The sequence below is a fragment of the Tachypleus tridentatus genome, chromosome 6, assembly GCF_004210375.1.
Source record: "Tachypleus tridentatus isolate NWPU-2018 chromosome 6, ASM421037v1, whole genome shotgun sequence".
Taxonomy (NCBI): Eukaryota; Metazoa; Arthropoda; class Merostomata; order Xiphosura; family Limulidae; genus Tachypleus; species Tachypleus tridentatus.
The window spans coordinates 118,773,782-118,796,632 of record NC_134830.1 but is presented as its reverse complement, the minus strand read 5'-3'; the positions used below and the strand labels follow the sequence as shown (position 1 = coordinate 118,796,632).

The 22,851-nt window shown below is 32.8% G+C and overlaps 1 long non-coding RNA gene across 8 annotated transcripts; it reads right to left on the bottom strand.

Annotated features, from left to right (window-relative positions):
- Nucleotides 1-299: 299 nt before the first annotated feature.
- LOC143253429 (uncharacterized) lies at nucleotides 300-22,587 on the bottom strand. Of its 8 annotated transcripts, none has more exons than XR_013029577.1 (5): nucleotides 22,545-22,587; nucleotides 17,998-18,195; nucleotides 8,218-8,346; nucleotides 3,355-3,463; nucleotides 300-862 (listed from the first exon to the last, which is right to left on the bottom strand). It is a non-coding gene; the product is annotated as an uncharacterized LOC143253429 (long non-coding RNA). The 8 variants fall into 8 exon arrangements; XR_013029574.1 differs by lacking the exon at nucleotides 22,545-22,587 and adding an exon at nucleotides 21,893-22,487; XR_013029575.1 differs by lacking the exon at nucleotides 22,545-22,587 and adding an exon at nucleotides 22,128-22,487.
- Nucleotides 22,588-22,851: the final 264 nt, after the last annotated feature.

The window sequence follows — 22,851 nt, the reverse complement described above, 5'->3', positions numbered from 1 at the left end:
GAAATTCAAGATCATGTTGATCCTGCGTTTCAGTAAAAAATGTTACCTGTAAATCTTAGTGTAACAACTGTGAATTGTTGGACGTATAATGTGACAGTTAATACACTTATAGCTATATTACAAACAATATAAACAAACACACAATTATTACCGAAATAAACATTTAATGTATCATACCGGTTACATTTAAATAGGCAAAAAATATTCCAACAAACATTTCATCACTTTTGGTTTAATATTTTACACAAGTTTTAACATTATATGTCGTAATAAGTAAATACTGCATAAAAGGAAATAATAAAAAACATGAAAAAAACGCTTGTGAACAGTTGAATAAAAGCCTCAGTCTCTTAAATTTAAATAATAGTTATGATAAAATGTTAAAACTTTAAGTTTTGAAAGTTTGTATTTAATTTACTTGTACATAAATGTAAACAGTTAAATTACTACGTAAGTTTCTGTTAAACCAATAATATCAATGATAGTGAATTTACAAATTTTGTATAATTTTGTAAGTATCAATCACATTCGTGTAACTGTATAGTGTGGAGATTAAAACTATGTTGATTTCTCTTAACTCTAGAGAGAACATTAACAATGGCGGTTTTATAAATTCGTTTATTAATTCTATTTCGCAGTTTTGAAAAAAAAATCAGGTTGGTTTCCGAGCTTTTCCAATGATAAACGTGTCTTGACTGTCAGAATTTTCAATGAGAATAACAACGTTTCCCTTGAGATGTCCATGTTTACCGTTTGGTTTAACGAAAATAAGTTCATCATAATTGTTCACATGTGTAGGAGACAGAGGTCGCTGTATATATTCTTCAATAGCTTTTGCTTGTTTTGACGCTGGTGTTCCTCTCTGAAGATGTAGAATATAGTTATGTTTAGTGGCGCAACACTCAAAATTTGAGCAATCATTTTACTATAACATGCATAAAAACAAATAAATGTTTCTATAAAAATTATAAAATATGAAATTGGTTTCAGTTATCTCATAAATGTTTTCTGGAAACTAGGAAAACTATTTCAAACATTGTTTCACGCAGTGAATAAAGAATGATATACAGCAGACAATAGCTTAAATACTGTTTTCCATTTATATTTTACACATTCACAAACAATAACTAGATGGTTTATATTGTTACTAAGACAAGTACGGTTATAATTAAACGTCAAGTGTTCTACTCATTTTATTGTTGTATAAATTAAATATGAAAAGTTATGTGATCTGAACTACAAATGACTGGTTATTTGCTTTATCTTACAGAGAGAAACAGTTTTGAAACTGTCTTGTTTTTTTGCAACGCTGGAATAAATCACACACTTTATAGTATTTTAAAATATATTCAATAATCTTAGTAAAGTGCAAAAAAAGAGAACTAGAAATTTCACTAAATGTCTGTCAGACCAATGATAGTTGGCTGACAGTAAAAAAACTGTTGTAAAATGTCTCAAAACATCTTTACAAGATGTAGTAGAACCTGATTAACGAGATGTAGTAGAACCTGATTAACGAGATGTAGTAGAACCTGATTAACGAGATGTAGTAGAACCTGATTAACGAGATGTAGTAGAACCTGATTAACAAGATGTAGTAGAACCTGATTAACAAGATGTAGTAGAACCTGATTAACAAGATGTAGTAGAACCTGATTAACGAGATGTAGTAGAACCTTATTAACAAGATATAGTAGAACCTTATTAACAAGATATAGTAGAACCACTTGCAACAAAATGGTACAAATACGCTGGTACTTGACTACGAAGGTCCCAATCCACATTTTAAGGATGTTACCGTTATACACCAATTATGGAAGACCTGATAAAATCTGAATCACATGTTCAAAGCTCCAACATGACGTCATTTCAGTGTACATACGGTTACAAAACGAAATAACCAGAGCAACATGAGCCGAAATGATATATTATGGTGCCACTAATACACAAAATAATTCGCTTTCATTATCAGTAGTGGTAGTATGTATGTGGATGGAAAATTACGAAAGGACATTCTGATCTTTATGTTTTCCATATGTTATTAATACTATGGACATTAGTAAAGGTGATGCATACTTCTTACACTATCATATACTGTTACGTTTGGTTCTGGCTTCGGTTTAATGGATGGTAACTGTCTTCCAACATGAACTAAGATTGAAGAAGAAGTGATTCACCAGTTTAACTAGCATATAGACTTATTAGACCTTAATGGTATCGAACACGTGAAGGTCTATTTTGGAAGAAAAATCGCATATATTCAAACGACTCTGAACATTAAAGATTTTCTGAACGCATCTTTCTCAGTAGTTTTGGTTAACCCAAGGTATTAACAACACTGATTTTAAACATGCAACATCTGTTTGGTATTGCACACGTAGTTTGACGTAGTATACATTATATTAAAATGAAATGTTTTTAACTGTAAAAATGTAAATTTACTTGTACCAAATATTAATTATAACGTAAGATGAATAAGAACTTAATTGAATTTCGAGCCAAAGTATTCATTTCTTCTAGGTAGTTTTCATTTATTGTCTCCAGGATTGTTCATTCGGTCTCTTTTTGCTTTATTAGTATATTAGTTTCTGTCTTTTTAACATTCTTTGTCGGGGCCTTCTTCTCACATTCAGGGATCAGTGGCATAGCCTCCAATATATCCAATTCATCAGTAGTTATCTTTTCAGCACCAGGCTGTTTGTGTAAAACACGGTTTTTCAAAATATTCCTTTCTTCCCGAGTTTTCTTTCCAGTTGTAGAAACAACAAAGAACGCTGCACGATTATTACAAAAAGTAAATAAATAAGAATCACGGGTTTCAAGACCATTAAAATACATATTATTATTAAATAAGCTATGGATAATGTGTTACAGTTATAAATATAAATGTGTTTCATGCTTAACCAACAAATAATTGTATGGATTCTTTATGTATTCAGTTATAATGTTTCGACCCATGGAACGTAGTACTTCATATGAAACCACATGTACCAACATAATACGTCATATGGAACGTAGTACTTCATATGAAACCACATGTACCAACATGATACGTCATATAAAGGCGGAGGTATATTAATACTTTGCTTAAAATCAGATCTATCAACATTGTATCTCGTAAGAAGACAGATACATGAATATAGTACCACACGTGAAAGCAGATGTTTCTAACAGCAGTGTGAGTACAGAAACCAAATTTGGAGCGCAAAAAATGAACACAGAATTTTACTGTTCAGTTAAAAGATAATTGGATTTTGAAGCCAGGTACTCTCCCACCCCAATATCATCAAATGTTTAATTCCTGTGTTTCACGTACTTTAATTATAAAGAACTTGAAGATAACATGTAGCTTACCACAAAGCAATGAGACATATCAAAATGAGTGCTGTCCACCTAGCATATCTTGTAACTGTAGATTTTGAAACCGAGGGGAGCATAGCCTTCGGAACCACTTCACTTGGATCTTAAGACAGTCGTATTTAAAATCAGTTTACGTACTCTACCGATTTCGTTAAACAGAAAAAAAAAACTTCAAATGTAAGTTAACAATAATAGTAATGTTTTTAATTCTTTAAGCGTAACAATAATCTTCATTTAAAATATATTAAATTTTAATTCAATAAATACGATATTTCTTCACAACGAGAAATCCACTTGAAATGAAAATGTATCTCAGAATGGCTGGTATGGGTATTAACACTTTTATTGATAAGCAGAAAATAACGTTTTAAAACGTTAACACACGTACCAGTCGTTGTGAGATACAAATACGATATTTCTTGCATTTATAATGCATTTTAATATTAAACAGCGCCAGGAATGGACAGGAAGGTTAATGCATTCGACTCGTAATCGGAGGGTCGCGGGTTCGTATCCCGGTCGCACCAAACATGCTCGCTCTTTCAGTGATAGCGTTATAAAGTAACAGTCAATCTCAAATGTTGGCGGTGGGTGGTGATAACTAGTTACTTTCCCTCTAGTCTTACACTGCTAAATTAGGGACGGCTAGTGCAGATAGCCCTCGTGTAGCTTTGCGCGAAATTAAAAAAAATTAAACATATTATAGAATGATAATAACATTTTAAAAAGTTGCAAACTCTTTATATATTTTTCAGTTTAAAGAGATAAATAGCACAGAAAAAAGAACGCCTATTATATTACTTGAGTTCTTCACCAGTAGAGTTATTCCTCAAGGGAATTCAGTTAGTTTCTTTAGTTCCCGAGTTACTTACTTTAAGAGATCATCGAACAGGAACTTATATAGTTTCTTTAACCTTACTTCACGTTTTCAAATTGTCGAAAATGATACCCTTAGTATCACCAAAGGTTATTTTGTAGAACTACTATGTGATAATAGCTTGTCATGGCTGTCTGTCAAAGTGCCCTCTGGTGGGTTTAACTAGCTACCAACATGTATCCAACAAGCTCAGAATATCTATACTTATTTTTATAAATTATACAGCGAGAAACTAACTAACTGCTTTAAATCCTATTCAGTACTATTAACAACACACTATTTACATTCCAATTCAGCAAATCACCAAGACACAGTTACATCAATTCATTCTCACTGATAAATAAATTAGAATCCAACTGGTTTTCCAAACACACGTTATTGGACAAGATAACTAATATCTCACCATTTTCTTCAAGATATTTAACTTACTATACAACTCAGTATGAAACACATAGTTATGTTAACTAAGTGATTCACAAAAGGTGTAAAGATATATAACAGAAATCAAATTTGATTAATTGTTATTCACTTACCATTTCAAACTTTATAATTAGCTTCTTCACTTACTATGATACTTAATTTTTTATATGTAATGAATCGTATCCACTGCCTGGTAAGTTTTCTTTACAGTACAGAAACAGTGAGAGACATTTTTACAAAGTTTTCTTTACTAGACCTTCAGTGTGAATTTCATATATGAATAACAGTAGAATTTCAGTAATAAACATTGCACACCGTACGCTGCTGCTCACAACGTTTTTCGCTAACTTGGTAACAATTCTTTTATTCAGAACTGTTAATGTTTTGACGATCAAATATTATTATAATCCTACATTAAAACATTTGTTTTTATTTTGACAAATTACTTTTTCTGTTATTTGAAATTCAAAATTTTGTATGCAGAATATACTGAAGTGAAGACTTGAGTGTATGTGTATATTTTCTTCTAACACAGCCACATCGAGCTATCTGCTGAGCCCACCGAGTTGAATCTAACTCCTGATTTTAGCGCTGTAAATCCGTAGACGTACCGCTGTACTAGCGGATAGCTTTTTCCATAGACATAACGTTTAATTAAAGATCTTTTGATCTTCTTAGTAATGACGTGAAGCACACAGGTGTGTGTGGAAGAGATGAAGAAGTGTCTAACTATAACAATGTGTTTTAACAAAAAAGAAACATTTTTAAATTTTAAAGAAACAATAACAGAAAACCGTAAACCGTCTTACTCCATTACTCCTACAAAGATCTTTAGTATTAGCTTCTTCTTCATCAGTAATTTCATCTCCAGGACAAGGTATACAAGCGTCAGGAGCAAAGTGTACCCTTCTGGGCACGGCATGCAGTTAGTTTGGAATCCAGTGTCATAGTGACCAGGAGGATATGGATTTGTTTTGTTTGTTTGTTTTGGAATTTCGCACAAAGCTACTCGAGGGCTATCTGTGCTAGCCGTCCCTAATTTAGCAGTGTAAGACTAGAGGGAAGGCAGCTAGTCATCACCACCCACCGCCAACTCTTGGGCTACTCTTTTACCAACGAATAGTGGGATTGACCGTCACATTATACACCCCCACGGCTGGGAGGGCGAGCATGTTTAGCGCGACGCGGGCGCGAACCCGCGACCCTCGGATTACTAATCGCACGCCTTACGCACTTGGCCATGCCAGGCCAAGGATATGGATCTAAAACCGTTAAAAGTACATAGCTAGGCATTTATTTATTCAATGTTAACTTTTATAGTCCTATCAACGAGTTTATTATCAAAAACAAGTTTATTGTATTAGAACTCCATGTTATTAAATCTTTTTACATCATTTTGTGTTTAATGGAAACTATTAACGTTATTATGTGTAATATATACTTATAACACCTATCAGCATCTCTTCGGTATCCTCGAGTACAAGTGAGGTTTTCTGTTGGAACATACACTGAAGAAAACAACAGAAAATTAAATCTTTCTTACCTCATTTTCTGTCACCGATAGGTATAGAAAGTTTTACACAGTGCGAGATTCGTGAGAAAAATAAAACGCGTTCTTGAAAACGGTTTCTTAACAGCAAACTTTTATTTCTTTATATATTTAGTAACTGAATCAACTCATTAAACTAATCACAGAAACTTGGAATTTTATGAAAGCACACAGAATTTGTCTCTAACAATTATGTTACACCATGAGTTACGTTTCATTTCCTTTGGTATTTCCCTTGCAAAATTTGTATTTGGCAAAGTTTAATGTAAAACTGGTTTCACTGCTAAATTAGGGACGTTTAGCCATCGTGTAGCTTTGCGCGAAATTTAAAACAAACGAACAGGTGTGCCTGAATCCGTTAAAACAGAATATAATACATGAAGACAAAGTAGAACTGGTGTTTATTGAAGACGGAAATTTATTTTATCATGTGATAAATACAGTTGTCGAGGATATTCCATTTCTTCATTTTGTAAATTCTATTTTGAGGTGAATTAATAACATTCGAACAATCATTTAATAAATCAGACCAGTGAAAGATTCTGAAACCAGATAAAAGTGATGGAATAATAACCTTAACGAATCAGAGAATTAAAGTGCTAAGAGATAGACAGATAGTAGTAATAAGAAATTTTATTAAAGTTATTAAACCCTATCATATCAAAATGTGATAGTTCATATCTTATTAGAATTACATGATATAAAACAAAACGTATCGTTTTCTGATAGGTATCAACATTACCGTTCATACATTAAAAACTATTTTCTTTTTCTTTAGAATGACGTTTCTAATTTCTGTGAGATGAAAGAAACTATTAGTGAAATACTTTATCCTGTCTGTAAATTCATAATAAAGTATATTACTTCAACACTTTTGATCCAAAATTGGAAGTCTTGAAATGTTTATATTTGTTTGTTGAATTTCGCGCAAAGCTACACGATGGCTGTCTGGCTAGCTGCCATTAATTTAGCTTGAAGTGGTTGTTCAACTCTTTTATTATCGGAAAACCTTCTTTGCTTCACAAACCTAAGTATTTAATACCCATGCTATACATATTTTATAATGCATAAAAAAAATCCGTTACTATTGTCATGCCCTACAAATGGGTTCTATGATTAAAGAATATGTTAGATCTAAAATGCGATTTTCACACACCACTAATTTAAAATCCGTAGTGAACAAATTAAGGAAAATACGGGATCAATATTTGCAAACAAATCTGATTTTAACAATAAATATTTGGTTTCATTAACCTCTGACTCTCCACCAATCATTTATAGTATTAAAAAAACAACTGTTTATGGTGAAACTCTATGTTTGAAATGAAGATATCTAATTTGTATACGTAAATATAAATGTAGAGCTAATTCAGAAAACTTGAGTCGTACAGCAGTTGTATTATCAGTCTGGAACCACATTATACAAGCTAAAAACAGATCGAACGTGGTGTGTATAAGTGAGATACCTTACATTCACAGGTTTATAAAGTTTAAAGAAAACATTGTATTCGTGAGGTTGATTTGACGAAGAGCATCATCTTTACTTTTAACATTGTTAACTGTTAAAACAGAAGAATCACATTTTGCATAACTTTAACCAACACATTCAAATAAGCTTAAACAAAATATCGCAAACATATGGTTACATTAATAATCAATATTGTCAGTTAAACTATATTTCAAATGGTTTCCGAACAGTAAATATAGAGATAATTTATGTTCTGTTTTTTGTTTTTTTATCAACATCTAGCTTGGTTGTTTACAAAAAGAAATATAAAATTTTAAAGATGATACTATTGTTAGCATCTTCATCACCTTACGTATACATAGACAATATAAATTATTGTTTAATCAATACACATGGTGGGTGAAATATCAAGGTTAAAGGTAACGGTTGAAGTACATTCAAAAGCGAGATGGGTGATTTCGATTTAAATGTTATTTCTGTTAAATTAATATGGTTTAATAAACAAAAATAAGACCTAAAATAAAAAAAAAACTTTTAATTTACCTATGACATTATGTTTGTAATCGCCTTCATCATTTCCACATGTGTAAACTCCCGCGTCTTCAAATTGCACATCAGTCAACACTAATTCGCCGCCATCTTTCCTTTGTATCCTCTCCCTTCTTGTCACTACTTCATTCAGAGGTGTGTACCAATTTATTAGTTTTCCTTCTTTACTATGGACATCTTTTAAACAGATTAGTGTAACAGTAGAACCATGTATAATTTCGTGGTCTATTGTAGAAAGCAGTAAACTAACATAAATGTACATTAATTCACTTAAAATAGCCATAGATAATTATCCTTGTTTTCACTGTACGCCTTATATTTAACTTTCTTTTCTGTTTCTAAGTGAAATATCTCTGTTACTATGGGCATAAAATATTCTTGTTTGAGTGACGTCATGAACTGATGTAACATTATTCAGTGAAAAGCTTGATTGACAATAGTGACAAAGGTATTGTTTGTTGGTTTTATCAATTTAATGCAAAGCTATACAAGGGGTATCTATGCTAGCCGTCACTAACTTAGCAGTGCAAGAGTAGAGGGAAGGCAGCTAGTCATCACCACCCACCGCCAACTGTTGGGCTATACTTTTACTCCACCGTCACAGTTCTTTAAGTGGCCGGTGTGGCCAAATTGGTGGGCCTATTCGAAGACACCAACCTGTGTGTCGTCCATACCAAATTAGTAAGAATCATGCTTTGCGCGAAATTCAAAACAAACTTCTACAAAACATCTCTACGTTTCATGTTTCATCTCCTACCCTAAACTGTGCTAAAGTGAAAGATATCAGTATTCAATTTTTTGTAAGTAGACCAAGTTTCACTGTATCACCATCTTGTGGTTTAAATAGGCAAGAGATTATTAAAATTCTACCAATACTGCATTTGGTGAAAAGACGATCACAGATATAAGACGAATATAGATTTCTGAGCAAATTAAGCGTATTTCTTTGAGGTTCGGTGTACTGAACAACCTCTATGTCAAGCAAATCTAGGATGTGACGTTCGTAAAGAAATTATTTGAAGATATTTTTAAATGTCCAACCTGCGCTTGGGGTAATGAATGCAACCACAAGTGTGATTTTAATGTCTTCAAACGCTACAGACAACTTAATGCGGCATACCTTAAGTCACAAACATGTAATAAACAACTTTACAAAGTTTTAATTACAGTATAACTTATATTACAAAAAATACTAAGTTTTAAGATATAGTACTCTATTTTAAAAACATTTACAAAACAAGTGTACCTTAGAGACATTATTTTTTTTATATAATATTAGCAATATTTTAATATGACGGATGAGATCAATACATTTCAAGTTTAAAGTATCTCGATTAGTTGTAACAAGCATATCAGATTAACTTTTAGTTATGAAGATTCGAGACAAATGATATATTACAAAGTTATTGAAACGCAGTAGTGGCATTATGTCAACGCAAAAAGTAAGAAAAACAATGTAGTTTTGGTTAAATATGTTAGTAACCGGATGATAACAATGTTTTATTGCTCAAAATATTTATATATACAGTATGGTAACCTCTGTTTGAGAGTCATATTTGTCTAGAGCGTCGTTAGGCTCATGATAAGTATTTAATCCTACAAAATGTTTCATTAAGCTTACATTACCCTTAAAAATTAGACAAATGACATGTATATGCTCTTCCCCGTAAAGGAGAAAGCTTGAATTATCAATTTGTGTGCGAGAGAAATTGTTTTCGCACGAGCGATTTTCTGAATTTCGAGTAGCTTCATGAAGTCTGCGGTTAAAGAATAAATAAAACTGCAAATGCAAATAGTACTTAAAAATACTGTTTACTTTTTAAGCAGGATAAAAAGCAAATACGTTTAAGACACGTTGAGACGATGGTCTTATATTTTGCCTTGATCAAACAAGTGTAATTGTTTTAGGTATATCACACGAAAATATTTCAAACTCATCTAGAATGGCGGATGTGATGACGTATAGAAGTTTGATTTCCCATCACCTTTCGGTAAACGTTTAAAACTTTCAGGCTCAATCCTGGTTCTAGATTTTCAGCTTACTGCAAAGCCTCTCTGAGCAATTATCATATGATATGAAAGGATAAAAAGATACGAATATAAACACTCATACAAATTATCTTTAAATTTCTTGTTAATTTAAAAGTAGTTCCCAGCTTTAGAGAATATGTAAACTGTGTCAAACGTAAAATGTCAACGGTAGTGCTAAAAGAAAACTATCATTTAAACTTTTATTAACAGGATATTATTATCAACGGTAGTGCTAAAAGAAAACTATCATTTAAACTTTTATTAACATGATATTATTATCAACGGTAGTGCTAAAAGAAAACTATCATTCAAACCTTTATTAACAGGATATTATTATTATTCAATGACTTATCTCAGTCATTGAATACGTAGTTAAACATTGCCTTTAATGAACAACTTTCTGTAAACTGTTATTTATATTTGAATTGTTTTGGTTAATTCTATTTCATCAATAAAGTTTGAACTGAAATAGTTATTAAAATAAATATACGTCTCCGGTAGATGGCTGACTATTACAAGAACGCTTCCTCTGAAATCAGTGGAAAATATGTGGTTTCTTCTACGGGAGATTGAAGAAACCTTGAACAAAATGGCGGCAAATATTTCCCGTGAGAAGATAGCGTTAATGCTTCTGAAAGTTTGAATAGGGCAATTGTCAAGACTGAAGATGCAGATCAGTTTACTTCTTAATAAATTGTTAATGTAAAAGAAAAGCTTTTGTGGTTTACATAACGTATATGAAAACAAAACAAAATACAGACCATAACACTAATCTACGACTTACGGTAAATATTACTTCCTTAGCACGAAAACTTGTATCAGAGATAAATGCATAAGGCTTAAACTTAGAGCGTTATTGTACTAATAACTACTGTTTTCTTTTATTTAACGTAGAATACGGAAAAGTATCAGTTTCTTTATGATTTTTTTGTTCCTGTTGAATTCCTTTAGTATATTTGAAATGTACATGAACGAGGCCTGAAATATTACGCTGTCATGAGAAATTCTGCACACAGAAAGGCTTTTCATGATATATTTGTTTAAAAATAGAAATATACTTCAGTCATAGGGTTAACTTGCATAAGGCTATTTAAAGAGCATGTTAATGAATAAGTTAAATAAGCTGTTGGTTCTTATGCGATAATAACGAGATAAACTTTCGTTTTCAACACAGGAAATATGTCTACATAATATTTATCCAGCCATTAGAATTTTCAGATATTGAACCAACACTGAAAAAGTAGCTGTCACGAGGAACGTATCAACAATTAATGAAAACAGCTCGTACATTGTCAATAAATACAAGTAAAATATGATTTTATCACCTCACCATGACAAAGTTTGCGCTATTTTGAAGCCATTGTTTTGATTTTTATGTATCACGATCCACGATATCAAATTCGTCACAAATTAACATTAAATGAAGTTGTGATTTTTTACATTTATGGCCTTTTTTATTTCAAAAAAGAAAGCAGTGGAATGTGTATCTTACCACTGCTCAAAAATCACTGCGTTTGTTTGGGAAGGTAGCTAGTCATCACTACCTTGTGCCAGCTCTTGGGCTACTCTTTTACCTACGAACAGTGGGATTTACCACACGTTATAATGTCCCCACGGCTATATGGGAGAACACGATTAATGTAACCGGTATTCAAACCCGCGATCCTCAGATTAAGAGACAAGCGCCCGAACTACATGGCCATGGCAGGCCAAAAATTCACTAACATTAGGCTATTTGAATTAACGCTTTAGTGGCATCAAAACATAAAACACAGAAAGCTAAAATATTTTATGCATCACATATAAGAATACTTTGTGAAATAGTGGACAAGCAGCAAGTCTGAATGACTTTCAATGCTCAAAACCTGATTTCAATACCCATAGTGGGCACAGCACTGATAACCTAAAGATAGCTTTGTGTTTGATTTCAAAAGTTATTTCATTTAGTTTAAAATAACTCATCTGATTCTCACCCACTATATGTCTTGTTATCTACGTAGCAGCATGCAGATGTAGCTCCAGATTACATACACTGTCTCTAAGTAACGCTCCTCAATACTTCTTGATTGACCAAATTATCCAAGTCCTTGAAGTTTCCATCTATTTTAAGATACATGCCGCCCATGGCATAATATTTTTAAAAAATGAAGAATACCAACCAACTTCGTCAAGATCATAACATTTGTCCAACTGATGGTGAACTCCACCCTATCAAACACCTGTTTCCTCGACTATCTCCACTTCAAAGCAGAATTGCTCAGCAGAGGACTTATACACCCTTACTCTACCCAGATTCTCTCATCAGTCACAATCACTCACCTCTAACCATGAAACTCTAACCGACCATAAAAGGCAAGCTAACACAAACATCTTTACCAGGAAGGGAGAAAACAACTCAAACCCATCTAGCTTCAGACACTGAGGACCAACCAGTTCCACCTCCAATAAATCTGAACAAACCAGTCATCTATATGAATTACAACCATGCAAGCCCCACATTTGTCAACCCCTCCTCGTCTAACGTTTTACTCATTTATTTCTTCACTCATTCTTCTACTCAGCCATACGACCTACCCCACATTTCACCCGCCTACCAGCGACCAAGAAGATTCAATCTTGATAAGATTCTCTCCCAACATGAATAACTTTCTGACCAACATCCACATACTAGTCTATCACTCTGACTAATTCCACATTACTTCTTCACGTTAACCGGGCGCTTGTAATGGATTGGAACTTTACCAATAAAAGTGGGCTTTCTTGGGTACTCATGTCTCTCAGCCCACATAAAATTCTTTATATAGGATTTATAGATCCATGCTCTCCTGAAAAGCCGTTTGTTAGATATCAGTTCCAACCATGCCCTCGCATTATCATTGAGTGGAAATAAGGAAAACAAATTGTTTCTGACCACCCATGGTTGTCTTTCAAAAGAAGCCTTTAAACCAAAATAACTAGCAGTATTTTAGAAGGTGTCATAAAAATCCTTGTTTATACTCGGAGCACGAAGATGTTTTTTTTTCAAAGATTCGTCATCAAGTGGTTAGTCTACCCGTAGGAAGACAACCCTCTCAAGGTTTATCGACGGTTTCACACGTGATCATCAACGGGATCATTAAAGGCTTCTCCGTTGACCAGATCAAAGTCTTCCTACAAAAACACAAACATACCATCATCGACCCAACCAAAACAAGACTTTTACGAAAGGGTAGAATTTGTATTCAACTCCTAACTCAAAAAGATTCCACATATCTCTATTCCTCAAGGATTTTGTTTTAAATTTCACATAAAGCTCCACGGGAGCTATCTGCGCTAGTCGTCCCTAATTTAGCAGTGTAAGACGAAAGGGAAGGCAGCTAGTCATACAACCCACCGCTATCTCTTGGGCTACTCATTGACCAACAAATAGTGAGATTGATTGTAACATTATAATGCCACCACAGTTGAAAGGGCGAGAATGTTTTGTGTGACGGGGATTCGAACCCGTGACCTTCAGATTACAGGTCGAGTGCCTTAACCACCTGGCCATGCCGGTCAGAGTAGATTCCTTCTGAAGCTATACGTGTGTGTTTTTTTTTCTTATAGCAAAAGCACAATGAGCTATTTGTTGTGTACCACAAGGGAAATCGAACTCCTAATTTTAGCGTTGTAAATCCGTAGACTTACCACTGTCTTAGTAACAGGAGACCTACAGATATATACTCTGTTCTACAAACTTCACCAGATTGCTTCATTCACACAGATCATTTCGTAAACGTCAGAAACACCGTACAACCAATCAGCTAATTCAAGGTAGTAACAGCTCCCAAATGCACAAATGCCCAAATGATAACCTGAGAAACACCTGCCGTCGCCATTCAAGCCACTTCTGCCAAAAAACACTGACAACCAGAAGCAAATTTTACAAGACATGTTCACGGAGACTACATAAGTCTACAAGCCATCTAAGTCAATAGACAAATTTTTACAGGCCATCCATAGAAAGAAGGATACAATGAAAACTTAACCATCACTAAAGCACTCTTATACATCGACTGCTTTATTCCAAATGAACACATTGAAACCTAGACACACATCTCCAGTACAGCCTGAAGAACCGAGAAAAAGATACAACCTGTTGATGACTTTTGAAGATTCCTCATCGAGACAGTCTCATTTACCCTACAGTGACAGTACTGATGCTGTGTTCGACAGAATCTTTCAGTACCGTCCCGTGTTCTTAACATTTTTATACCGACGAAGAAAAAACCAGTCCAAGAAAAAGACTACCATCTGATGTTTCCTGACTTATCATCGACCTTCTCAAAAATGGTACAGTATTCCTTATATATACTAACCTTTGACCTTTAGCTTCCACCAGGATAGATGGGAATATTCTTTTCAGCACCCTATGATCCCAATCCCCTTTTCACGCGCACGATTACAAAATTTATTAAAGTATTTGCAGTTTCTTAATACTTACAAGACTAGCTACAAAACGCTGGAAATTTGTCAGTTGACAAAAAGCAAAATCAACTTACAAAATTAAATATCCCACGAATTAAAAAATCACGAAACCATATACTGCTGCATACCATGTATTCCCAACAACAACAGAAAAACAATCAACATTTGGCAAAAACTAGTAACAAAATATGACATCCCAGTTAACACCAAATTTATTCAAAAACCAGGCACAAAACTGAGGTCTATACTATGTAAAAACTACACTGACAAACACCACACCAACATTATTTATAAAATACAATGTGATAACTGCCACGACTTCTATATAGGATAAACAAGTAGAAAAATGGAAACTAGATTTAAAGAACACGAAAAGTCACCTTCCCACGTTTCCGAGCACTGCAAATCATATAAACGCAACATAACACAGAAAACACCCAAATACTAAATCAAGAAACAAACATAAACAAATGCAAAATTAAAGCCTTACTTATACAATAACTCAAGCCCAAAATAAGCCAATACAAAGGAACATCTTTCTACCTATATTAATGAATATAATCTCAGTAAGCACACCCTATACATTCCTAGACTCAGTTACACAACCCACTTCAAACATGTGGTCAGCTATCTCTTTCTTTCTTTGTTCGCTACATAAAAATTTTCTCAACCCAAACCAGCCGTTTTTACATATATATTTTTCTCTACAAGTGGGTTTTCTCGTCATCACTGATTAAAAACAAACACTTCTTAGTACATTTATGATCGATATTTAAATAAATAATTGATTACCTAATTTTAAAGATATACGATTTATATTGACAAAATATCTCAAAAAACATTACATGAAAAAAAGATCCCAAGTTACATACAGGGTGTCCCTTAAGTCCTTACCCATCCATATGTTATTATGTTATATTCAATTACGCATGTATTATAAATTTGTTTGTTTTTTTTTCAGAGAAATATGTCCGATGTAAGCCCATTTACACTTGAAGAGCGTATTGTGACAAGTACGTGGGTACATGAGAGCAAGAATATTGGTGACACCACAGGGATACATAAGATATATAGATGGGTAGGGACTTACGGGCCACCCTGTATAATTAAATATCCTCATCAAAGGTCACTTAAGATTTAGGTAGGGTTTGCTTCTAATTTTTGACTACTGACCAGAGTGAGAGCAGCTAGCCAGAATCATCCGTTGTTACCAAATATTTGTTTGAGTCTTTGTCCGAATAACGAAATTAACTTACTTTTTTCAAGCAACAGAGCACAGACAGACTATTGTCTAGCAATAAAAAGTCCAATAATAAACCAAGAGCCTAAATTTTATACGTTTAACAATATTTTATTTGTGTTATTGTTTATGAGAAACTATCTTCAGGGTACATAAAATGAAAATGTGCGCCTGTTCTCTAGGATTGTTACAAACATGCTATTAACACTTTGAGACCATCGATACATTAATAGAGTAACAACAAAAACAAGTAGACCAAGAATATAGGTTCAACATTAAAGGCAACTATGCACTGGTATCGTTTGAGAGAATTTCCAAACAAACAAAGAAAATAATATTTAGAGAAAAAACGTCAAACTTTTTTTCCAGCACGAGTAACACCTGGAGAGAACATTTTACAATATTCAGTTGTGTGTTTCTGTTGCGAGGCATGGAGTTTATGTTAAGAACATAATGTCTCTAGAAAGTTCTCTTGCCTTAGTGGCACAAAGATATGTCTGCGAATTTCCAACACAAGAATCCAGGTTTAGATACATGTTGTGGGTGGCCGAAAACAGCCCATTATGTAGCTGTGTGCTTTATTACAAGAAAACAAAAAACTAGATATTTTCTTATACGGAACAGAAATCTATTTTCCAAAAAAGAAATTAATAGTCGCATGGTTCTTTTCTAGCCCTTCAAATGTAACAAAATATATGAAAAGAAAGTTGTCAGAGGTGGTTGAGGTACATGCTGTTCACCTAAACTCAAGAAATTTACACATTTAAAATGTGTCATATAGAAAACATACATTAGTATACATTTATTTTGTTGAGCCATAAAAAACAACTTAAAATACCGTAGATATAATTAGTTAGGGCCTATTAAACCGTCATTTGTCAACTGTCCATGTTTAAAACACGTTATTTAATGGGTGCATTTTATCATTTTAAACACTGCCTTGTGTTAAACATCATTTTAATTATTGCCTATAAAAAACAAACAAAAACATATTTCACTCCCATCACAGGTGGTTCAGTCAGTAGTAAGTATTCAGTCTCATGACATTAAAAACCAGGTTTCGATGCTCCTGGGATGCAGAACAGAAATATCCATTCTGTAGCTTTCCTAACAATTGAAAAAAACCCAATTACCTATATTTTATTAGTGGCCAATACACAAAACTTGGGTTTCTTAGATCAATAGTATGTACATAAAACTGAAGATAGCTATTAGCCAACGTTTAGTAGTCTTGAGTACTGGGTGATATCCTTCTGTTTGTCATAACAGGAGGATAGTTAAGTGCTTTCTCGTTAATACATAAAATTTCTATTTTCACAAAAAAATGATGAATATCATTTACTTCTTTATGACTAGTTTACATCCTTTCTGTGTTTAATATTTAACGTCTTTTATGTCATTGACAGATGTACAATTCTTCATTTTTCTATCTTTATATCCTACCAATAATTTTTTTGGTATCTGTTATCCATCTATTTTTATTCTAAGGTATTCAATCATTAGCTAGAGGAAAGATAACATTAAATCTTAGCTTGGCATTTGCAGATGTTCTTTCTTCCGTCAAAAGCTGGTATTCATCTTCTCCAGATCATTAGTAAGTATCTTATCTTTCTCTGGTCACCAATACGCAGTGTTCCATAATAAATCACACATTTTAAATCCTATCTGTTACATAGTCAACCTTTTCAAATTGTATAGATTTCCTGTCATTCAAAGGTCATTATATATGTAGTTCTAATGAGAGAGATATTAATTACTGGTTGATTTCAACCTCTTCTGATCTGTGGTGGATAGTATAGAAGGTTTAAGAACTATAATAATGGAATCATAATTGAGTTACACTAAATAAATTGTGGTGTGATTGACTAGGAACTAAGCTGAATGTAAATTCAGTTTTACAACACGTATAAAATGATGCAATGTGGGAAATGTCAAGTATTTTGTTGTAGTATGAGATACCACCTTCTGTTTCAACTAAAATTTATTATACTTGTAACAATGCGTTATGTTAAACATATAATATTTATAAATAAGACATTTTTAATTACTCGTCATACCCACTGCCGACGATGAGTTTTGTTCAATCCAGGACACTTTAGGCTGGTTGAGATACAAGGAATACAGTAGTGGTTGGAACACTATTTACATAGTCCATCTGTTGTAACAGTAACTGTAATAGTGTTAATGCTTTTTACAAGCTGGTGAATCACTACTGAAATATTAGTATTATTCACTCTTCAAATTCTTGAAAATTTCTAAGGGAACAGATAAACAAGGTAGTGTAAAAATACAATTGGTTGAACATAACAGTTTTAGACAGTTATAACTATTTATAATCAACTTCTAAAAACCACTCACACCATACAGGGTGGCCCGTAAGTCCCTACCCATCCATATGTTATTATATTTAATTTTTATTTATTATATTTAATTATGCATGTATTATAAATTTGTTCATTTTTTTTTCAGAGAAATATGGCCTATGTAAGCCCATTTATACTTGAAAATGTCTCACAGAACAGGCATTGCATAATATTATGCAGCAAGAATGAGGGACACCACACAGATACACTGGATACATAAGATATGTGGATGGGTAGGGACTTATGGGCCACCCTGTATAACTGAAGTAGAGTTTTCGAAAATAATTTTTATGTTGTGTGTTAATACTTTGTGTTCTAAGCTGTCTATTTAAAATAAATAAAAAAATATTTCAAATACTAACAACACTTATGTATAAAAGAGGGTTAATCAGGTGTATTTGCTTTTGTAAATATAACTTTGCATACGATCCATTTAACTTATCTAGATGAAGAATCTTCTGACACCAGGATCAACATTGTTCTTTAATTACAAGAGTCATTCAACAGACAAGATATTTGGAAAAACAAAACATTCTGATTGCTTTCATTTATAATTTGTCAGTTTCAAACACATTCAGTTTTAAATATCATTGTAAAAAAGTTTCCAGCACATTACTGTATTACTTTGGTTTTCAAGTGATATGCATGGAAACCTTGCTGCTAATATTGAGTTATAGAAAAGCAACTGAAAGGCAAATCAAAAAATAGAAGCAGAAATATTAAATCATCTGGAGAAATATCAAGTGGGTTTCTTTACTGATGTCAAAGGTTAGACAGATAATGGCATTAATGAGGAGGGATTTTTGGACATGCTAGAACACTAATTTGTTCTGCAATTTCATGACAGCTGTCACAAATTACAATACCTCAAGTAATAAAACAGCATTTACATAATACACTTAAATTCCTTGTTTTCATCATACTTCAGACTACCCAAGCAACAAAGGGTTTTCATTTCATAAATTACTGTTGACATCCTTGAATCTCTCTAATCATCACACTATACATGATGAGCATACAATGTGTAACAAACCACTTAATGGTTGATGAAAGACTTCTAGTACAACAACAAACCATATATGTAAGTCTTGTCAATGACAATAAAGAAAACAAGAAATACTGCCACTGCTATATTTGAAATAATGCAAAATGAAAGTCTTTTATAGGTGTGTTAGTTATTGAGATTAAGAGTTTAATAACTCTACGTAGATTTAGACAGAGACGTTTCTCCAAGTTAAAATATCTTTTATTTCTTTAATAACTGTAATACCAAATGTCAGTTACTGTTACAATTGTTGCCTAGATATCTATTTTAAAGCAGTGTTCCACAGTTAAACAAATATTTAATGCTTAATATATTGTTTTTTTACTGAAGGGTCTTGTAAGTGGTCCAATAGCTTAGAAGTAAAAAACATTTTCACATAAAGAAAAGTTATATATAATTCTACATATTAACTTAGGTAAACAACATATAACATACTTGGTGAAGCTAATGCTGTGAAACAGACTCTTTGGCAGTGAAAAACAGACAGTTTTTCAGAACAGAAAAAAGAAACTATAGGATTGAAAGTACATGGATAAAAAGCTCTTACTTATCTTGAATCTTATTAAAATTACAAAAACAATTTTGAAAAGCAACTGAAATCTGCTTCTGACTTGCATATAAACCTAAAACCTATACACTATCAGCTGAGGACAAAGACCAAAAACATCACAATCAAATGCAAAAATTTTTCTATGTATGTAGCCTACTGAAGGCAAAGATGGTTGTGGAGAATCTAAAAAAACAAACAACAAACAATATTTGTTCTTACAATCTTACTAAACAGAATAACGCCAAAAATAAAATAGCTGAAAAACCAGAGGATGGAAAGTATTGGCTAGAATACCTTATATCACCAGAAAACAAACCATATCAGAGCATCTGAACATGATGAGCAGCACATAAAAAGTTTGCCTAATGAGGATGCTCAGAGCAACATTGTAGTTTTGTGAGAAAACAATTGGACAGGGTAACCACTTATCTTCCCTTGTAGAGATTTTCCTTTTCAAATAGACAAAAGTTGTTGTATCATAGCAGGTGTCAGTACTTTAGGTTTAATCTGTAACCTAAGACATGACAGACTAACACAAAATCTAATCTTTAAATGGCTATCTTTCTTGATAAAAATCAATAGATTTGATAGTCTTGTACAACAAAATGTGATAATTGAATAAAAGAACTGGAATTTTTAGAAATCTAAATAAATGACTCTTTCACTAGTATTCAGCTGATATTATCTGGTTAAGTGATGTCATATAACCATTGAAGAAATAATTTTATTAATTCTTTTTAATTTTAAAATAAAAAATTGAATGTTACTGTATGAAACTTTATAACAAATATTTTTATTTGATTTAATTTAAAATTATACTTCTGGACATTTTCCCATATATTACAACTAGACTTTGTCATGAAGCACAGTTTATCATCAACTAACAGTATCCTATTATTGTATGATGTCAAGGTTCTCAATGGCTTTAAGAGAGTGGTTACAAATAAATGTGACTATAGAAACCAGCTATACTTATATCCAAAATGTTTTAACCAAATTTCCAGTTTTGTGCAAGTTATGTATTTTTCACAAACAAAATACACATTACTATTTTTATAATGCTTAAAGTTAACCTACAAAACAATATACAAAATTATGTAAAGGCCATGGAAACTAGCAAATGAAATGTCTCTTTTCAGTTAAAAGACTACTTGCTGGTACCAATGTTTATTGTTTGGTGGTCAAACAGAAAATCTAGAAGTATTTGCAGAAAATCACCAATCAGAGTTGCTTCACAGTATTTCAGGAATATTGAATATTTAATTTTTCGACATTTTATTAATATCTCAAAATTACTTAGCTGTCCAATTCACAACAGATAATTCTTGTCACAACTTTTAAAAATTTACTTATTTAAAATTTGTATTCCAAGTATCTCTTCACATGCAGAAAAATATTAAACCTAATACAGTAATGATCACTTGCATTCAGAGGTTCCCAAATATCCACCCTCTGTCATTCATATATTTGAAGTTAACAATAAATCTAAATTAGCATTGTTTCCTGCAGGTTCCCTAATTGATGAAGGAAGTCTTCTTGAACAAATTCCAAAAATCGTACTCTCTAATGATTTGACTCAGACATTTCCCAATCTAAATGGCTGAAATTAAAAAACCCACAATCATGACTTCACAAATAACTGAAATCTTAATCTCATTGTAAAAGTTCTCACTAATTTCATTAATATCATTTGCTGGTCTGAAATAATCTCCAACTAAAAGTCTTTTCCCTTTATATCTACTAATGGAAACCCAAAATGGATTCAGTCTCCTTGTTGTTATATTTTATATGCTCAACTTCAACAGGATGTAACACATATTTTACGTGTTAAGCCATTCCTCCTTTTTGTAATAAATATCTCTAAGAGTTATCTATAATTAACTATGTTTCAATTATTCCCATTATATCAAAATATTCCATTCCTTCCAGTGCTCTAAAGTTATCTATTTTATTTATTATATTTGTAGCATTGCAGTATTAACAATTAAGCTTACCATTGTAACTGCTACTGTATTCATTTCCTTAAGTAAACATTTCTCTGGTTCTTATTCTTTTTGCATTTAGTTTTTCCTGGCTCCCATCACTGTCCAGGACAAGGTTAAAACTTCCATTACAGAAGAGTTAATATCCTCAATAAACAAGATGACCCCCATCCACTTCATGACGCTTCTATCGACTAAATTGAAACCAAAAGTCCAAACACTCAATCTGTTCATATATAATACTAACCTAAACCTGTCATTTATGTTCTCTGACCTGTCTTTCCTTACATGCATCACAAAAACTGAATCTCTTCCAGCTCTCTTTACTCACTGCTCTGCTCTGTCAATTATATCCTCCGTCTGTGATCTTGGGTAGAATAATCAGATTCTTTTGTCCCTTTATTATACATATACAGTGGTACCTCGGTTCTCGAACTTATTCCGTTCCAGAAGGCTGTTCGAAAACGGAATCAATTTTTCCCGTACGAAATACTGTAAATTAAATTAATCCGCTACCGACCTCCAAAAATTACGCATTATGAAGCATTTTAAGTAAAAATATTGTTTATTTATATCTGTATAATAATACCTACATGCATAAAGTCAACCACAAAAACTATAAACACAATAAAAAACAATAAATGAAAATTTAACTGCACTTTACCTGTGCTGAGGAGAGTTAATGGCGTAAGTCAGTGGTTCTTAACCTTTTTCAGTGTTTGCACCCCTTTCAAATCAGTAATCATTTCTCGCACCCCCTGGAGAAATATAAAGCATACTCTTATGTAAAAATATAGATTTGCTTTAATTATTCATGGGCATCCTCGCACCCCTTGGGAATCATTTTCGCACCCCTGGTTAAGAACCCCTGGCGTAAGTGAAAGGTGGTGAGGAACGTGGAGAGTAGGAGGATTATTATTTTTTGAAGGGGAGTCCCCTTCCATAAAAACGTCAAGTAACTCTCCTACTGA